Consider the following 15,690-nt stretch of genomic DNA (forward strand, 5'->3'; position numbering starts at 1 on the left):
AATACCATAATTCCGGGCAGAAGACCTGATGTGAGTTTGCAGGTGAGCAGCCTCTGCTCTAGTTCTTACTTGCATATATGCCAGGCCATTTGACTCACCCACAATGAAAAGCAAGTGCTTATTCATTCACTTATAGAGGAGCAGGCTGCTCAATTGTGGTGTTTTCCCTTCTCAGTAGAAAGGAGCGAAGATAATTTCTGCACAGCCTGTCCTTCTGTCAAATGCGCTACTGGAAAGGAGTCCCTATCCAGACCCCAAGAGAGGGTTCTTGGATTTCGCGCAAGAAAGAATTTAGGGCAAGTCCGTGGTGCAAAGTGAAAGTAAGTTTATTAAGAAAGTAAAGGAATAAAGAATGGCTACTCTGTAAACAGAGCAGCCCTGAGGGCTATTGGTTGCCCATTTTTATGGTTATTTCTTGATGATATGCTAAACAAGGGGTGGATTATTAATGCCTCCCCTTTTTAGACCATACAGGGTAACTTCTTGACATTGCCATGGCATTTGTAAACTGTCATGGCGCTGGTGGCAGTGCAGCAGTGAGCATGACCAGAGGTCACTCTCACGGCCATCTTGGTTTTGGTGGTTTTTGGCTGGCTCCTTTACTACAACCTGCAACCTGTTTTATCAGCAAGGTCTTGATGGCCTGTACCTTGTGCCAACCTCCTATCTCATCCTGTGACTTCGAATGCCTTAACCTGTCTGGGAATGCAGCCCAGCAAGTTTCAGCCTTATTTTACCCAGCTCCTATTCAAGATGGAGTTGCTCTGGTTTGCACACCTCTGACACTTCTGCATGTGGCACCTGTGGCTGCAAACATGACCCCAGATTCTGAGCAGAGGGGCAGGAGGCTGTGTACTTTTCAGGGTTGTATGGCCTCTTCCCTCATTAGCCTTTCTTGCTCTCTTTGTTCTTATGACTGAGAATGTCTTGTCCTTGACAACCACGATGTGTTCAATTTTTTTCAACACGATGAGGTCAGCACATTGCCTTCTAGCCTCTAGAGCAGGTAAAAGCCATCAAGCCTTGACAGATACAAGATCAAATTACTAATTCACTCTGATTATCATTTTGCATTGTCTCCTATAAAAAAATCAATGTGGAGCCATGAACAATTATGCTAGGATAGAAAATAAATACACTGCTGATTAAAAACTGGAAGTCACTAGCTTTGAAATTTCTCCAAAAATAGAGCCCCAGATGTCATGTAAACTGCAATCAAAATGGGCTGTAAAACTCAAACTGTAGACATTGCCTTGTAAAGCGTTCACAGATGTAGCAGCAGAAGAAATTCTTGTAGCTTAGAAAAGCAAGACTTCTGCTTTTTTTTTCTTTCTGTCTGTCTCTTTGTTTTTGAGGGGGATGGTAGACAGGATGAACACCAAACTGTTCATTTCAATATGTAATTTGCCTCAAAGAATTCTGACTTAATATATTTTCTCACCAACCTAAATCCAATTCAAAAAAACATTTATTGAAACCCGAACAATCTACTTTTGGTTGACAAGTGCTAATAGGTGCAATGTTACCCCTGTCAACTTATAAGATCACCTACTGAGCTTGGAGTCAAACAGGAAAAAGGAAATTAAACTGGAGTTTGAATTTGTATCTTCTAAATTCTCAGTCATAGCTGAGTGTGTATAGTGCTCAAGGAGAGACAAATTGCATTGCTGGCTTATCTTTATTTAAAAAAGAAAAACAACTGAAATTAAAGCTGGAACATGTTCACATCTTAATCTTGGATCTACCTCTAATGCAGATGAGATATATCTGTATGAAAAAACAAATGAGGCTGGGCTCGGTGGCTCAGGCCTGTAATCCCAGCACTTTGGGAGACTGAGGCGGGTGGATTACTTGAGGTCAGGAGTCTGAGACCAGTCTGACCAACATGGAGAAACTCCGCCTCTACTAAAAATACAAAATTAGCTAGGTATGGTTGCGCACTCCTGTAATCTCAGCTACTCAGGAAGCTGAGGCAGGAAAATCGCTTGAACCTGGGAGGCAGAAGTTGCAGTGAGCTGAGATTGTGCCATTGCACTCCAGCCTGGGCAACAAGAGAGAAACTCCATCTCAAAAAAAAAAAAAAAAAAGAAAAAGAAAAAGAAAAAACAAATGACATCAGAGAATCTTTTTCAACACCTCTTTGCTAGTTCTTGGATTAACCATGTATTTCCAGTGGAAAATAACAAATAAAATTGGTTTTTGACCCTGTTTTATTTTTCTCCGGAGACCAGCCCTCTGCTCTCTTGAGTTCCACAGATAGGTGGATTTCCCTGAGAAACTTAACAACACCATGTCATTTTTAGTTTAAGAGCTTTTGTCGGGAGTATCTAATAGGTAGTAGGCAATAGCAGAGTGTGAGTGAGTGTATATGGGTGTGTACACTCCCTTATGTGTACGTGTGTATTATCAAAGATGATGTACCACTACTGGATCAAAATTCCACACCACCTTTTGGATAAATCAGACAATGTAGTCAAATGGCTAGTCCAACATTATCTCCTTTTCACTCTTGCTTTGTAGTTAACTAGAAGAATGTGGCCATTAATTGTTAACATTCTAGACCTCATTGGCCAGCAGAATTCATATCAAAGATCGTCTCCTTCCTTCCTCTCTGTGCAGACAACTTCTGCTATACCTGTAAGGCACAACCAGAGTTCAATTGCTTTACAGTTCACTCATTCATTCTCATATACAGTAAGAAATAATGAAATAGCAACCCTGTACCAGGCAGTACTCTAGGAGCCAGAGATACTACAGAGAATAAGACAGAGAGGCTCCTAACCTCATGTGGCTTACATTCTGGTGGGAGAAGACAACCAATAAACAAAATAATCAGAAATAGGTCTTACATCTTAGGTCTCAAAAATTTTCATGGAGACTGAAAAAGCAAAGAGACATGATAATCAATGGATGTGCATATGTGGGGAGCTCTTTGGGTGGGAATATTAGAGAAGCACTCTCAGAGAAGGTGATGTGTGAAGACAGCCAGGCAGTAAGGGTGGGGTGACGTGCACACTGTTGCACCCAGAAAAAATAGTAAAGAGCTAGCAGCTCTCAAGGACAAGTTTTGCATACTCAAGTGAGCTGGTCCCACACTACATTCCTAAAGAGGAGATTTTCTTTTCTTGACTCATTTGTAAACCAAGTAGGAAGTTGCACTCTAAAAGGGATGAATGTGAGGATCTGGGGCACTTTATTAAGGAAAACTGAAGCGTTGCTCTTAGATATGAGGAATTTGCTGGAGAAGTTGAAAAACTTAAGGGCTCTGGTCCCATCTTTGCCAATAGCAGGTTATGTACCATTGGGAAGTCCCTTCTCTCTGACTTCAGTTTCCTTTTGAAATGAGGATGTTGGATGTCTAATTCTCTTCCAGTGCAAAAAATCTCTGAGCTTTCTAAAAACAGAAGCTAGAGCTGCATATTCCTGCTTGAGAACATACTGTTAACATGGACTCACTCACCAGGATGTTCAAAGCCATACTGTGCATAAAAACAGCATATGCACTGGAGTGACACTTGATCAACTCCTCCTAGAGTCCAAAGAAGCCATGTTCAGACACTTGATCTCTTTTAACCTCCTCAATTTGGTCTGTGTTATGACTAAATTGGTAGGGAGCCCTTTCAACAGGCAACCAATGGAGAGAGTTTCATGGATAGGCCAGATCTCCCAGTGCACACCAAAATGAGGCATCTTGTCCATATGCAACTATGTGAGAAGCGGCAGGTCTGATGGCAGAGATAGATGAGACAGGGGTCCCAGGGTCTCAACTTTCAATAGTGGAAGATCCCTCCTAACAAAAGTCTTTGGTTAAAGACAGCCGTTTACTACGATCCCCTGGCTTCCTGGCATGAAAGCAGCTTTCTTTGAATCCTGCTATAATGGGCAGATAATCTCACAGCTATTTCCTCCTCTGCTGGGTCTGTTGCATGATGCTCTATCAGTACAGAGAGATATTCCAAAGCTCAGAAAAGGTATAGGACAAAGGGCTATCATTTGTATATATATTTTGAGCATCTTTGTTGGGTGGAAGAAGGATCTAGAGAGACACACAGTGAATCAGAAATAGTCCTTGACCTCAAAGACAAACCCCCAGCCTAGACTCATACACATTTACCTACCATTAACACAAGTCAGAGAGAGAGGAGGAGTGGATGCAATGACAAGGGCGATGGTGGTGAATGAATTGACATTTGGAATTGGTCCTCGGGGATGACTGGGACTTCCCAGGTCAGAGGCAGAGGATGAACATTCCTGTTAAGGGAACAGAATGAGTAAAAGCCAGGCACAGCATAGAGCTTCCAGGAAAAACATCAGTTTATACAGACTCCAAAAGGAGGGATCCTCAGAGCTTTATATCTAAACTCCAAGCACGTGACACAAAGGAAGCCAGAGCCCTTTGACATGCAGCTGCTTTTGTCCCTAGAGTTTCCAGATCTTATTCCAGGAGAAGCATAGCACCCTCCTCCCCTCCACATCCCCAATCACACATACAAGGAACCTACAAGGAGGGCAGGGCTGTGGCTTTCAGTCACCAAACTTGCATCATTTGTGATCAGGGAAATATATATGTATTTGAGGTGGAGTCTCACTCTGTAGCCCAGGCTGGAGTGCAGTGGCATGATCTCAGCTCACTTGTAACCTCTGTCTCCCAGGTTCAAGAGATTCTCCCACCTCAGCCCCCTGAGTAGCTGGAATTTTAGGCATGCACCACTACTCTTGGCTAATTTTTGTATTTTTAGTGGAGACGGGGTTTCAGCATGTTGGCCAGGCTAGTCTTGAACTCCTGGCCTCAAGTGATCTGCCTGCCTCAGACTTCCAAAGTGCTGAGACTACAGGCATGAGCCACTGCACCTGGCCAGCGAAATATTTTAAAATTGTATCAATTTTGGAGTTCTGATCATTTGTTTCAGAGTTGGAAATCAACTTTAGTCTCAGGATTCCTCATTGTTCCTCCGCTGCAATTTCTTTTCTGTTCTTTTTTCCTTTTTTGGGGACAGGGTCACACTCTGTCACTGAAGCTGGAATGCAGTGATGCTATCATAGCTCACTGTCATCTCGAACTCCTGGGCTCAAGTGATCCTCTCTCCCCATCCTCCCAGGTAGCTGGGATTACAGGCACGTGATACCATGTCCAGCTGGTTTTAAAATTTTTTTTGTAGAGACCGGCTCTCACTCTGTTGCTTAGGCTGGTCTTAAACTCCTGGCCTCAAGTGATTCTCCCACCTGGGCCTCCTAAAGTGCTGGGATTACAGGCTTGTGCCACGGGGACTGGCCCTTTGCTCTAATTTCTAAATGCCGTTTCAACCTTTCTTTCCTCCATCCAGCCATGCTACTTCATCGCAGACACAAGTATTTGGAAACTTCCTTTTTCCTCTCTCATTCTTGTCCCTGGGGCTTCTACAAAGACTGTCAGAGGTCTCACCACTCTTTATCATCCAGATGTCTCTGAGAAACAAAACCACACACTTCCCAACAGCCATCCTGATCTGGTCATTTGCACTTCAGGAAGGCTTTGTCCCAACTGAATTCTACCTTGTCATTCCCATCAATATTTTTTTTTCATCTTAGCTCTGTGCCAACCAATTGTTTATATTTACTCTCAATATGTATTTGATGATCACACGGAATTTCACTGCCCAGTTATGTTCTGGTCTACTTAATTTGTCATCTCTATATTCCTTCTCTTGACAGTGGCAGTGTTGCCAGGTAGACAAGGTTCTCTTTTGTTATCACACTTGTGGCCAAATAGTAACAATAATGGTAATAAGAAATAAGTTGTATCAGGTAAGGTGTTTGTTTTTGTTCTTGTTTTTTTTTTGAGACAGGGTCTCATTCTGGAGTGCAGTAACATGATCATAGCTCACTGTAGTCTCAAACTCCTAGGCTCAATGATACCCCCACCTCAACCTCCTGAGTAGCTAGGACTACAGGCATGTGCCACCAAACCCAACTATTATTATTATTATTATTATTTTTTGTAGAGAAGGGTCTCTCTCTGCTGCCCAGGCTGACCTCGAACTCCTGGCCTTAAGCTATCCTCCTGTCTTGGCCTCCCAAAGTGCTGGAGTTACAGCCATAAGCCATGGTGCCCAGCCTCTTATAGGGCTTTAATAGACAACCATCACTTCCTTAATACTCAAGCCAACCTGTGAAGCAAATTATCCCATTTTACAAATGAGAAAACTGAGGCTTAGAGAGATTAAGTGACTTGTTTAAGGTCACTCTAGTAGTAGCAGATAGGCAGGGCTCAAACTCTGGACTATTAGAGTTGGTGGATATGAAGTATGCTTTGAATTCTGTGCTGGTCCCCCTATGCTTCCCAGAGATGCTCTAAACTGGAGTCTCAAACACCAGTGGGTTTTAGAATTACCTGAGGTCCTTTTTAAAATGCAGAATCTTCCCACCCCATACCCAGGACAATCTGATTTTGATGTGATAGGGCCCTAAAGTTTGCATCATTTACCCAGACCCCTCATTTTATTAATGCAGGAGCTTGTGTTGAGAAATTGCCAAGCAAAATGGAGAAGCCTAAAAATGCCTTATTTGTATCTACTGTTCATTGTATATAACTGTGAGTTAATTCAGGGAAAGATAGTTTGTATTCTGCTTTAGTTCTTATAAAATATCACTATAATCTTATTTTAAATGGCTGCATTTCTGGAAGAGACCATTTTATCCCAAAGAGAATTTCATTTCTGATCATTTCAGATAGATCTTTTATTTTAATTCTCCCTTCCCTTCTTTTAATATGACATCATAATCCTCTTCACATCTAGCTTTTGTGTTTTATTGGTGGTTTTTTTTTATGGAATATTGCCAGGCTTAGCATTAATGATAGAGATTTCAGAATTATATTCTAAATGAGAGTAAAATTCAAATAAGGATCCAAATGGAAAATATGTCTGTAAGTATATGAAAATACCTCCTTTTTTAAGCAGTTTTTTTCTTTTTTCAGAAGGAAATGCTGGTTTAGGTAGGTGTGTTAGGGGGTGCATTTTACTGTTATACATACCATCTTAAGAAATATTCAGATAAATCCTGCTTGTCAGAACTCCAAAGAGGTCAGAGCACTGGATAAAAAATGAGACCAGCTTTGATTTCCTTATGTAAATGTTTTCTCTAGATGTATCTATTATGCCAAATGTAATGGTTCTAATAACCACTCCAGACCCATCTAATTCAATTTAATTCCCCATGATCAAAAAATGCAAAACAACTATCTGAAAGACAGAGATTAGCTCTCTTTCTACTACTAAAGGAAATGAGAAAGGTATTAAAGAGATGGAATCTCAGACAGAGCTTCAATATTGATCTCATCTCCCTTAAGTTTGATCTTATGTAAAGTAAGTACACAGAGTGAGGTTTGGTGTAAAATTTGCTTTTGTAAGGCCTAAAGAAACTGGAACAAGCCATCCATATTTATCCCCTCTTCAGCAAGCATATTCCTTCCTACCACTTTCAAATATTTGGATCAATATAAAGATTTAAGATCGATTTTCTTCCAGATTTCAGATCATTGCCTCATAGCCACATTATCTCACAAGCTGTGGTTTGCATTCTTGCACGCTGAGCTGTCATATTTCACATAAATACCTTCTTTACATGGGACAAAATATAAACTGTCTCTTTCTACTTAACCCTGTCTTGAAAAAACAAAAGAAGCTGAGTTTTGGAAAATGAATTTCAAGCCCAGTCCACTGGAAAATGTCCTTTGGTCATCTATACACCTGCACTTACTGATACTCTCTTTTCATCCACTGCCTGGCCCGTAAACCACATTGTGTCCCTTTATGGGATACTTTTCATCCACTCCTTTCACTTGTTGGCTCCCTCTTTGGTGAGCTGATATAGGAGCTTGTGTATTTGCATTTCCTTTGGGAGCAGCATTCTTTAAGCAGAGCAGGAAATTCAGTGTCAGTTAATGAATGCTCTTGGTGTGCAGAAACTCTGCTGAGCTCTGGGAGCACAGAGAAGAATGAGATGGGTTCTCCCTCTCTTTAAAATGATTGCCTCTAGTTAGAGGCAATGGGCCTAACAATAACAATAGCTCCCATGCATTGAGCATTTGTTTTGTGCCACCTTCCCAAACGCAATTAATTTTCATCTTCACAATAGTCCTGTGATTTAGATGCTGTTATTCCCATTTTTCAGACGAGAAAATTTGGGGTCCCAGTTGCCCTGGCCCTCAGTGGGTATGTGTCAAAGCCAACATTTGAATCCTGGTCTGTCTGACATCAACACCTCTTCACTATATGCTATGCTGGTTGAAAATATAAATACTAGTCGATGACTGAGGCACAGAAAAGATCAACAGAAAAAGAAATTCATCTCCTGGGTCAGAAGGATTAAAGTAGAAGCTGGAAGGCTTTACCCATTCCAGTGTGGCAGTGCCTCCTCTTTTAATGACCTCCCCTTGCGGGCAAAATTCTCCGGAAGAATGCTGTTGACATCCTTCAATGCATCATAAATAATGTCCCAGGTGCTCAACTACCAGACTCAGTCACACTCCTCTGGAAGCTTTGCAAAAGTCTTTGAACTTAACCCCCTCTCAACCAATGTTTCTTCTCATTCCTTGCTCCCCACTATGAGCTCAGTATCATTTGCTCATATTTCATAGTTGCATTGAAAGTGCTCTTAAATTTTTTTTTTGTCTTTTTGTTTTTTTTTTTGAGATGGAGTCTCTCTCTGTTGCCCAGGCTGGAGTTCAGCGACATGATCTCGGCTCACTGCAACCTCTGCCTCCCAGGTTCAAGTGATTCTCCTACCTCAACCTCCCGAGTAGCTGAGATTACAGGCACCTGCCACCCTGCCCGGCTAAATTTTGTATTTTTAGAAAAGATGGGGTTTCACCATGTTGGCCAGGCTGGTCTCAAATCCCTGACCTCAAGTAATCCGCCCGCTTCACCCTCCCAAAGTGCTGGGATTACAGGCGTGAGCCACTGTGTCCAGCCAAATATTTCTAAAGCAATTATTAGTTCAAATGAGTGCTACCTGCACAGATTCAGGATCTGCTGCTTCTGTGTTGTTACTGTCTAACAATTCTGCGAACTTTTTGTTTGCTTTTTGTTTTTTGGTGGGAAAGAAAGGTCACCTAAACTTTAGGTTCCTTTAAGGCTGGGCTGTGTTTTATTTGTTTCTGTATCCTTGGCCCCTAGGTCAATAGGGCCCAGAACACGTGTTCATAAAGGTTTGATGGACTAAACCAAATGTGCAACCAATTGTCCTAAGCTCTGTGACAGGGAAATATAGACCCTCAAATCAATTTAGTCAGCAAAGACTGAAGTGTGGGGATCAATTAAGGTAAGTATAGATATAACTATAACACAATGCAGAACAAGGTAAAACATCATAACAGGGTACCAAATGCTAGGGAAGTTCAGAGGTTGGAGAAATCTTATTCAGTGATCTAGAAGGGGGTATCAGAGGGCTTTAGGTACCCACCAAACTGATAACAAGATCACAGCTATTATAACTTTGTACCTTGGTACCAGTTTGTTGTTTTCAATAGTCACAGCGGGAAGTGCGGCATAGAGAAACTTTTTACTTTATACTTTCCAAGTTTGACTGCATTTTTTAAACAATAAAATTCACTCCTTTTGCAACTAAAACAAAAAGGAAAGGACTTCATAGTGAAGGTGGCATATGACTGGGTTTGGAAAACTCTGTGGATAGGCTGAGGGGTGGGGAGGATTATTTCAGACTGAGGACCCGGCACGAAGGAAAGCACAGAGACAGGCAAGCCTTGAAAAGGTTCAGGAAGCTGGAACCAGAAAGGTGGGCTGGAGTGCTGGATGTGGGCAGGGGCAGCAGCAGGGAAGGCCAAGAGGGAAAGTCAGGCCATGTTGTGTGGGTAAAGATGCTGTCACTGAACTCATTTGGATGGGGGAGCCTCTGGGTCTTCTGAGCTGAGCAAGGCACAATCATGGCTGGGCTTGAGAGGAGTCCTCCTGGACGCTGCTCAGATTTGGATATGCACGGATGTTGTCCTTCTTCCTTCCTGAGCCTGATGGCTTGTAGCTCCTAAATGCCAAGGACTGATTCTACTCCATGTACCAGCCCATCCAGTGCTACAACCCAAAGGAGTGACTCGTGCTGGGTTTTCCAAGAAATATGACGGGAGGAGAAGGGAGATGATAGGCACGTTCACAGCACCCCTCAAATTACCTGTAGGGGTTCCCCTCTCTTGCTGGTCATGGAAATGCAAGGTGGACATTGAGATTCCCTCGGTTTCAAGTGTCATTCTTTGCTTCAGGAAAATAAAGCTTTCTTAAATATTTGTATTCTTGCCTTCCTCTTTCATTCCTCTCTCTTCCATTTAAACATGTCTGAAATATAAACACATATACACTTACACATTCAGCATGCCCACTTACTCACTCTACGCCCTCCTCTGCTACCCTGCTTCTCTTGGGAGCAATAAGGGCAAAAACTCAATTAATTTCTATGAAATTTCCATCTACTGCTTTAGTCAATAACAGACTTTTCATATGTTAGGGCTCTCAATCAGCCACCTCCTATGGCTTTAATCATTTTCTAACATTTCAGTTTGCTGTCCAGTCTGAATGCCCAACTCCACCTCCCCTTGCTTTGGTTTTTGTTATTATTATTTTAACTCTGAAAGGAAAATTCATGACCTATGCCTGGAGCCTAACCTCTTTGTTGATGCCCTTTTACATTTCAAAGTATTTCTTTGAGTAATCTGTTTGTTTTGTCCACTAAAAGCTTTTTTGAGTGAGGAAAATCTGATAGCAACAGAAGGTCCCCAAGTGGGTATGATTCTATTTCTGGATAAGACTCTGAAGATCTTTGTGATAGTTGATCTCATGTGTCAACTTGGCTAGGCCATGGGACCCAGATATTTGGTCAAACATGTCTGCACATTGCTGTGAAGATTTTTTTTAAAGATGAGATTAACATTAAAATCAGTAAACTTTGAGTGAAGCAGATTGCCCTCCGTAATGTGGGTGGGCCTCATTCAATCAGCTGAAAACCTTCAGAAAAAGACAAACTTCCTCCAAGGAAGAGAGAACTCTCTAGGCAGTGGCAGGCTGCCTTCTACTCAAACTGCAACATGAACTGTCCCCTGAATCTCCAGCCTGCTCTTCTACCTTGAAGATTTGGGATTTGCCAACCTCCTAATTACATGAGGCAATTCCTTAAAATAAATTTTTTTTTCTCTCTCTCTCTGTATATACATACATACATACACACACGTATACACATACACACACATATAAGATGTATATATAAACATATATACACAAACAACCTATTGATTCTGTCTCTCTGGAGAACCATGACTAATTGACTAATACAATCTTCATGTCTATATTCTGTTACTCCAGAAAGATTGCAATTTCTTATTTGATTCAGAAAATGCTTATTAGATATCCACTAAGCCATTAAAACAGCTCTACCTTAAATTGACAGTATCCCTTCCACTTCCTGCATTTCCTGATTGAAAACCTAAATACACGCGGACCCCAGTATCATCTAACTCTCACCTTGTTTCACATCTTTTTCTTTTGCCATCTGCAGAAGAAAGCACAGCTTGGCAGCCACCTCTGATAGATCAGACTTTCACAGCTTTGAGGACCCCTGCCTTCTAGTCAAAACCCTGATGGCTTCTTCAAATCTCTCCCCCATGGGTCCTATTTAGCAAGGCTTTGCACATCTTCACTTATCTCCTTTGAGCACTCTACAAGTTCACTATTTGACTTTATTGGGATCTTCACTTTGATCTCAGTGATAAATCTGATGGTATTACACTGTGTCCCTGGGATGAAGTCAAGCGTTGGGTATTGCCAAGACTTCTCATGGAAATGTATTCCTGGGTGTGGGGGGTACATCAACCTTAACTATAGCAGTCATTACCATTTACTGAGTGCTACCTACATGCTAGACCCTGAAATAGATGATTTACACCCATTATCTCATTTTATCTTGTAGATTAGACAGGACAGACTAGTTATACCCCAGTACTCACTCATATGTTTTAAGAAGAAATGGAACCATGGAACCTCTGAGTCTTAGCTGGGCCCGTGGCCACTGGGAACACAAGCTAAATCTCCAAGCCCCCTACTCCCTTGCATAGAGGTATGGCCGTGTGACTAAGTTCTGGCCAGTAGAACATAAGAGGAAGAGTTAAGTAGAACTTCTGAGAAGTATTCTTAGAGGCGGATGATGCATGCTCTGCCTTCCTGCTGGTGGGAGTTTGGACAAAGCGTCTAGAGCTTGCTGCCATTTTGAGCACACATTGGAGAAAGACAGAATAGCCAGATAAAAGGAACCTGGATCCCTGATGACTTGTTCAGTCCCCATACTAGTCCGGAACCCCTTGCATCCAGATTATTTTTATCCTCTTTAACGTTTTAAGTCACTAGGGGTTTTAGAGTTTCTATTACTCGTAGCTGAATCTAATACTAATTGACCATTCGCATTTAAAAGAGGAAGAAAGCAAGGCTCAAAGAGGTTAAGTTACTTGCTTCACATTATGTAAGTAGAAAGTTGTAAGTGGTGGAGGCTGGTTCTGTCTGATTCCAAAGCCAAGGGTATGGCCCCTTCCTGCTATACCATACTTCCTGCTAGTGAGAGCTACCCTCTAAAGTGAACTTGTTGTCTTCTTTCCTGGTTTGACGATTCTTCTAAGCAAGTATAGTTTGGCTGAGTCGTTACTTCCTGGAGAGAGGTTTTGAGGCCCTTCCACTGTCTTGAAAGATGTCCCAACCAATGAGACATCTGTGACCATTCAGGGACCTGGATACACTTATTCCCTAGCCACCCAATACCAATATGTTTGCTAAGTAGCTCCTTCTTAAACTGCACAGTAGGGTGAGTGTCTTGCACACCTTGTCAGACCACTAAGCCTGCCTGTCCTAACAAATCTACTCTGCTGTGACTGTATTCCTCTGGCGTGTTGGTACATATGCTTCTCCCACTGGCGCTTGGGGCCCCAGCATGTCTGAGAAATTGAATGACAGCAAGTTTTTCTGCCAAGACCAAAGCAAATATCCCTGGGAAAAAAAAAAAAAAAAAAAAAAAAAAAAAAACCAAGAGCCTCATTGCAAAGCGTCCTGGCTTCTGTGTGGATCTTCCGCTAGGGAATTGCAAAAACTTTCTTCAGATGCAGAGACCCTAAAGGTCCTTCAAATGCTGAATGTCAGTCTGTGCCACAGTCAAAATTACAATCCCAGCAGAGAAAAATGTGCCTGCTTTTCGCTTGTGTGGAATTACAGGGGTCCCATATACTGGCTTTGATCCAGTTTACTATGTGATCTTGAAGAGAGACATCATGGTGTGTTGAAAGAGCACAGGGTTGAGACTCTGAAAGCCTGGCTGCTGGTTACTACACTGACACTGTGTAGTTCAGTCCCGGGCAAGTCACTTAACCTCTCTGAGCCTATCAGCTGTGAGTATTCATTCATTCACCCTGCCCCCACCCCCATCCATTCATCCATCTATCCATCCAATTCAATATTTATTAAAGGTGCATTTTTTTAGGCTTGGGGCACACAAAAATGAATAAGATATGGCTTCCCCACTGAAAGAGTTCCCCTTCTACCTGATAGGTGGTAGCAAATGCAAAATTGTTAATAGATGTGATGGTACTTGAGAAAGCATAAGCTTGTACCTACAGTCAAAGGGTTATTTTTAAGTCACAACTTTGGAAACCTCAATTTCTCCTCCCCTTAGGTGGGACCCCCTAATTGTGCACCAGGGAGTCAATAGAGAAATAGGTGTAGAATTCATGAACTGGCTACAAAGGTCCCTAGCAATTTCTGCATCATAGATGGGGCATTTAATAGTGAATGTGACCCATCCTAGGAAAGCTGTGTACTGAGAAGCACCTGGAAACTCTGTCTTCAGAGACCCTACCCAAGCTCAGTATTTAATGGGAGCCACAGGCCACAGAATCCTTATCCTTATGATTGGAAGATGCCTCGGTCAGCCATAAGAGAAATTTCAGTATTTTATTGAAAGCATTTTGCAGTGGGAAATCCTTTCTCTTTTTTTTTTTTTTTTTGCCAGTGCCAGCATAATTTAACTATGATTTAATAGCTTCTTTCATTTACTTGTTAAATTATGCCTCTCCATCACCTTCCCTTTGGGTTTTCCCGCCTTTTGGTCCTACAACCTCCCATTATTTATTAATGCTCCATAATACATGATCGAGGTAGGCAGAAAGCAGTCATTTCACAGTGATTTAGGAGACTCCTGGCAGTGAAACAACAGGAACAGGAACATACGCTCTGAGAGTCTCCCCAGTACTTGCCTTTTTGGAACAGAGTCAGATAGTTCTTAGCCATATGAGTCCTCCCATCCCCTTCCCATCCCACCCTCCTGGCCATTTTCCTGCCCTGAGCAAATTCAAAATACTTGGCTCAAAATGACTGGTGAGTCACAGCTCATGTTTTTTTCCAAGTTCCAACTGCTAGGATGAGTCTACTCCTCAAAGTTGTGCTTAACCTAAAGAGACACAAGAGGTAATTTGGCTTTCCCTCCCAGGCAGGAGCCTTGTGTGAGATTAGATTTCAGATATTTAATAGTTGGAATCTTGAGGGAATCAGTCGTTGAAAGGAAGCCTGAAACAAACTAGGGAGATACTCCTTGTTGTCCCTTTCTTGGGACAGATTGGCGTGTTTTGACTCATGGAATGACTTTTATAGGGATGGAGTTAGGATGAGTAGTTCTAGAGTACAGATGGGAAAATAGACGTGTTTTGTGACTTACTAAAAAGTATGGATTGGGCCACATCTGCAACTTCATCACAGTTCTGTTTCTCCCAGGCATCAGTGAGGGGCACGTTCATTTGCTGCCCCATCTAGGTTTCCTTTGCCTTATCCCTTCACTTGTGCTTTGCACTAGACTAGCACCTATTCAGTGACTCAGTGGATGAAGTAGGGAGGCTCTGCAGATGTCGGGGCAGAGGGATACCTGGAGAAGTGCAGTGACCAACCCAATATCGTAGAGTTGAAAAGTGGCAGAGCCAGAATTAGAGCTAAGCTTCCTTTTTGACTGTAAACTTTTACTGAGTAGGTTATTATTTTTATATATTTAAAGATATATTTTATATATTTTTATATCTTTTAAAGATAATGTATATTCAAGCTCTTAGCAGAGTGTCTGGCATTTAATGCATGCTTGCCTTCCTTCTACTACAGACCACCAAAACTGATACAGTGCTTAATAGGAAGGGTAGTGTTGTATATGGCCAGATCCCTGGAATGAGACTTGGACCTCATCCTGGTTATCTACTTACTCATTGGGGAAACTTGGATGGGCTGCTTTGCTTCTCTGAGCCTCAGTCTTCTTATCTGTAAAATCAGAAGATTGAGTTAGATGGCCTCTGAGATATTTTCTTCCTGTAACTTTGTTCCTGAGACTGCTTTAGTCGAGGTTGGGAGTAACTTAGAGCACAGAGCAGGACTCTAGAGTCTGGGGAATGAGTTGCCCAAGTGGAGTAAGGGAGTCATGACAAGGACAAAGTGCTTGGGGATCTGTGATTGTTATATTGAGTGATGGCCAAATCAAACAGGAGAATTTCTTATGCTTCTTGGGCAGTATAGCCTCTTAATCCCTCTCTCCAGGTCCTAGACAGTATTTGGCAGATACGGCATCATGTCCCCACTGGTTCCCTTTCCAGCTTTTGGAGGACCATGACTGCACTAAAGGCTGGGCATGCTTGTCATT

At 42.1% G+C, this 15,690-nt stretch overlaps 1 long non-coding RNA gene across 1 annotated transcript; it reads right to left on the reverse strand.

The window, feature by feature from the left end:
• Nucleotides 1–3,987: 3,987 nt before the first annotated feature.
• LOC112206402 (uncharacterized) lies at nucleotides 3,988–11,664 on the reverse strand. The gene is made up of 3 exons (XR_002940692.1): nucleotides 11,505–11,664; nucleotides 10,165–10,325; nucleotides 3,988–4,251 (listed from the first exon to the last, which is right to left on the reverse strand). It is a non-coding gene; the product is annotated as an uncharacterized LOC112206402 (long non-coding RNA).
• Between the last annotated feature and the right edge of the window lie 4,026 nt (nucleotides 11,665–15,690).

The sequence above is a fragment of the Pan troglodytes genome, chromosome 1 (assembly GCF_028858775.2).
Source record: "Pan troglodytes isolate AG18354 chromosome 1, NHGRI_mPanTro3-v2.0_pri, whole genome shotgun sequence".
Classification (NCBI taxonomy): domain Eukaryota; kingdom Metazoa; phylum Chordata; class Mammalia; order Primates; family Hominidae; genus Pan; species Pan troglodytes.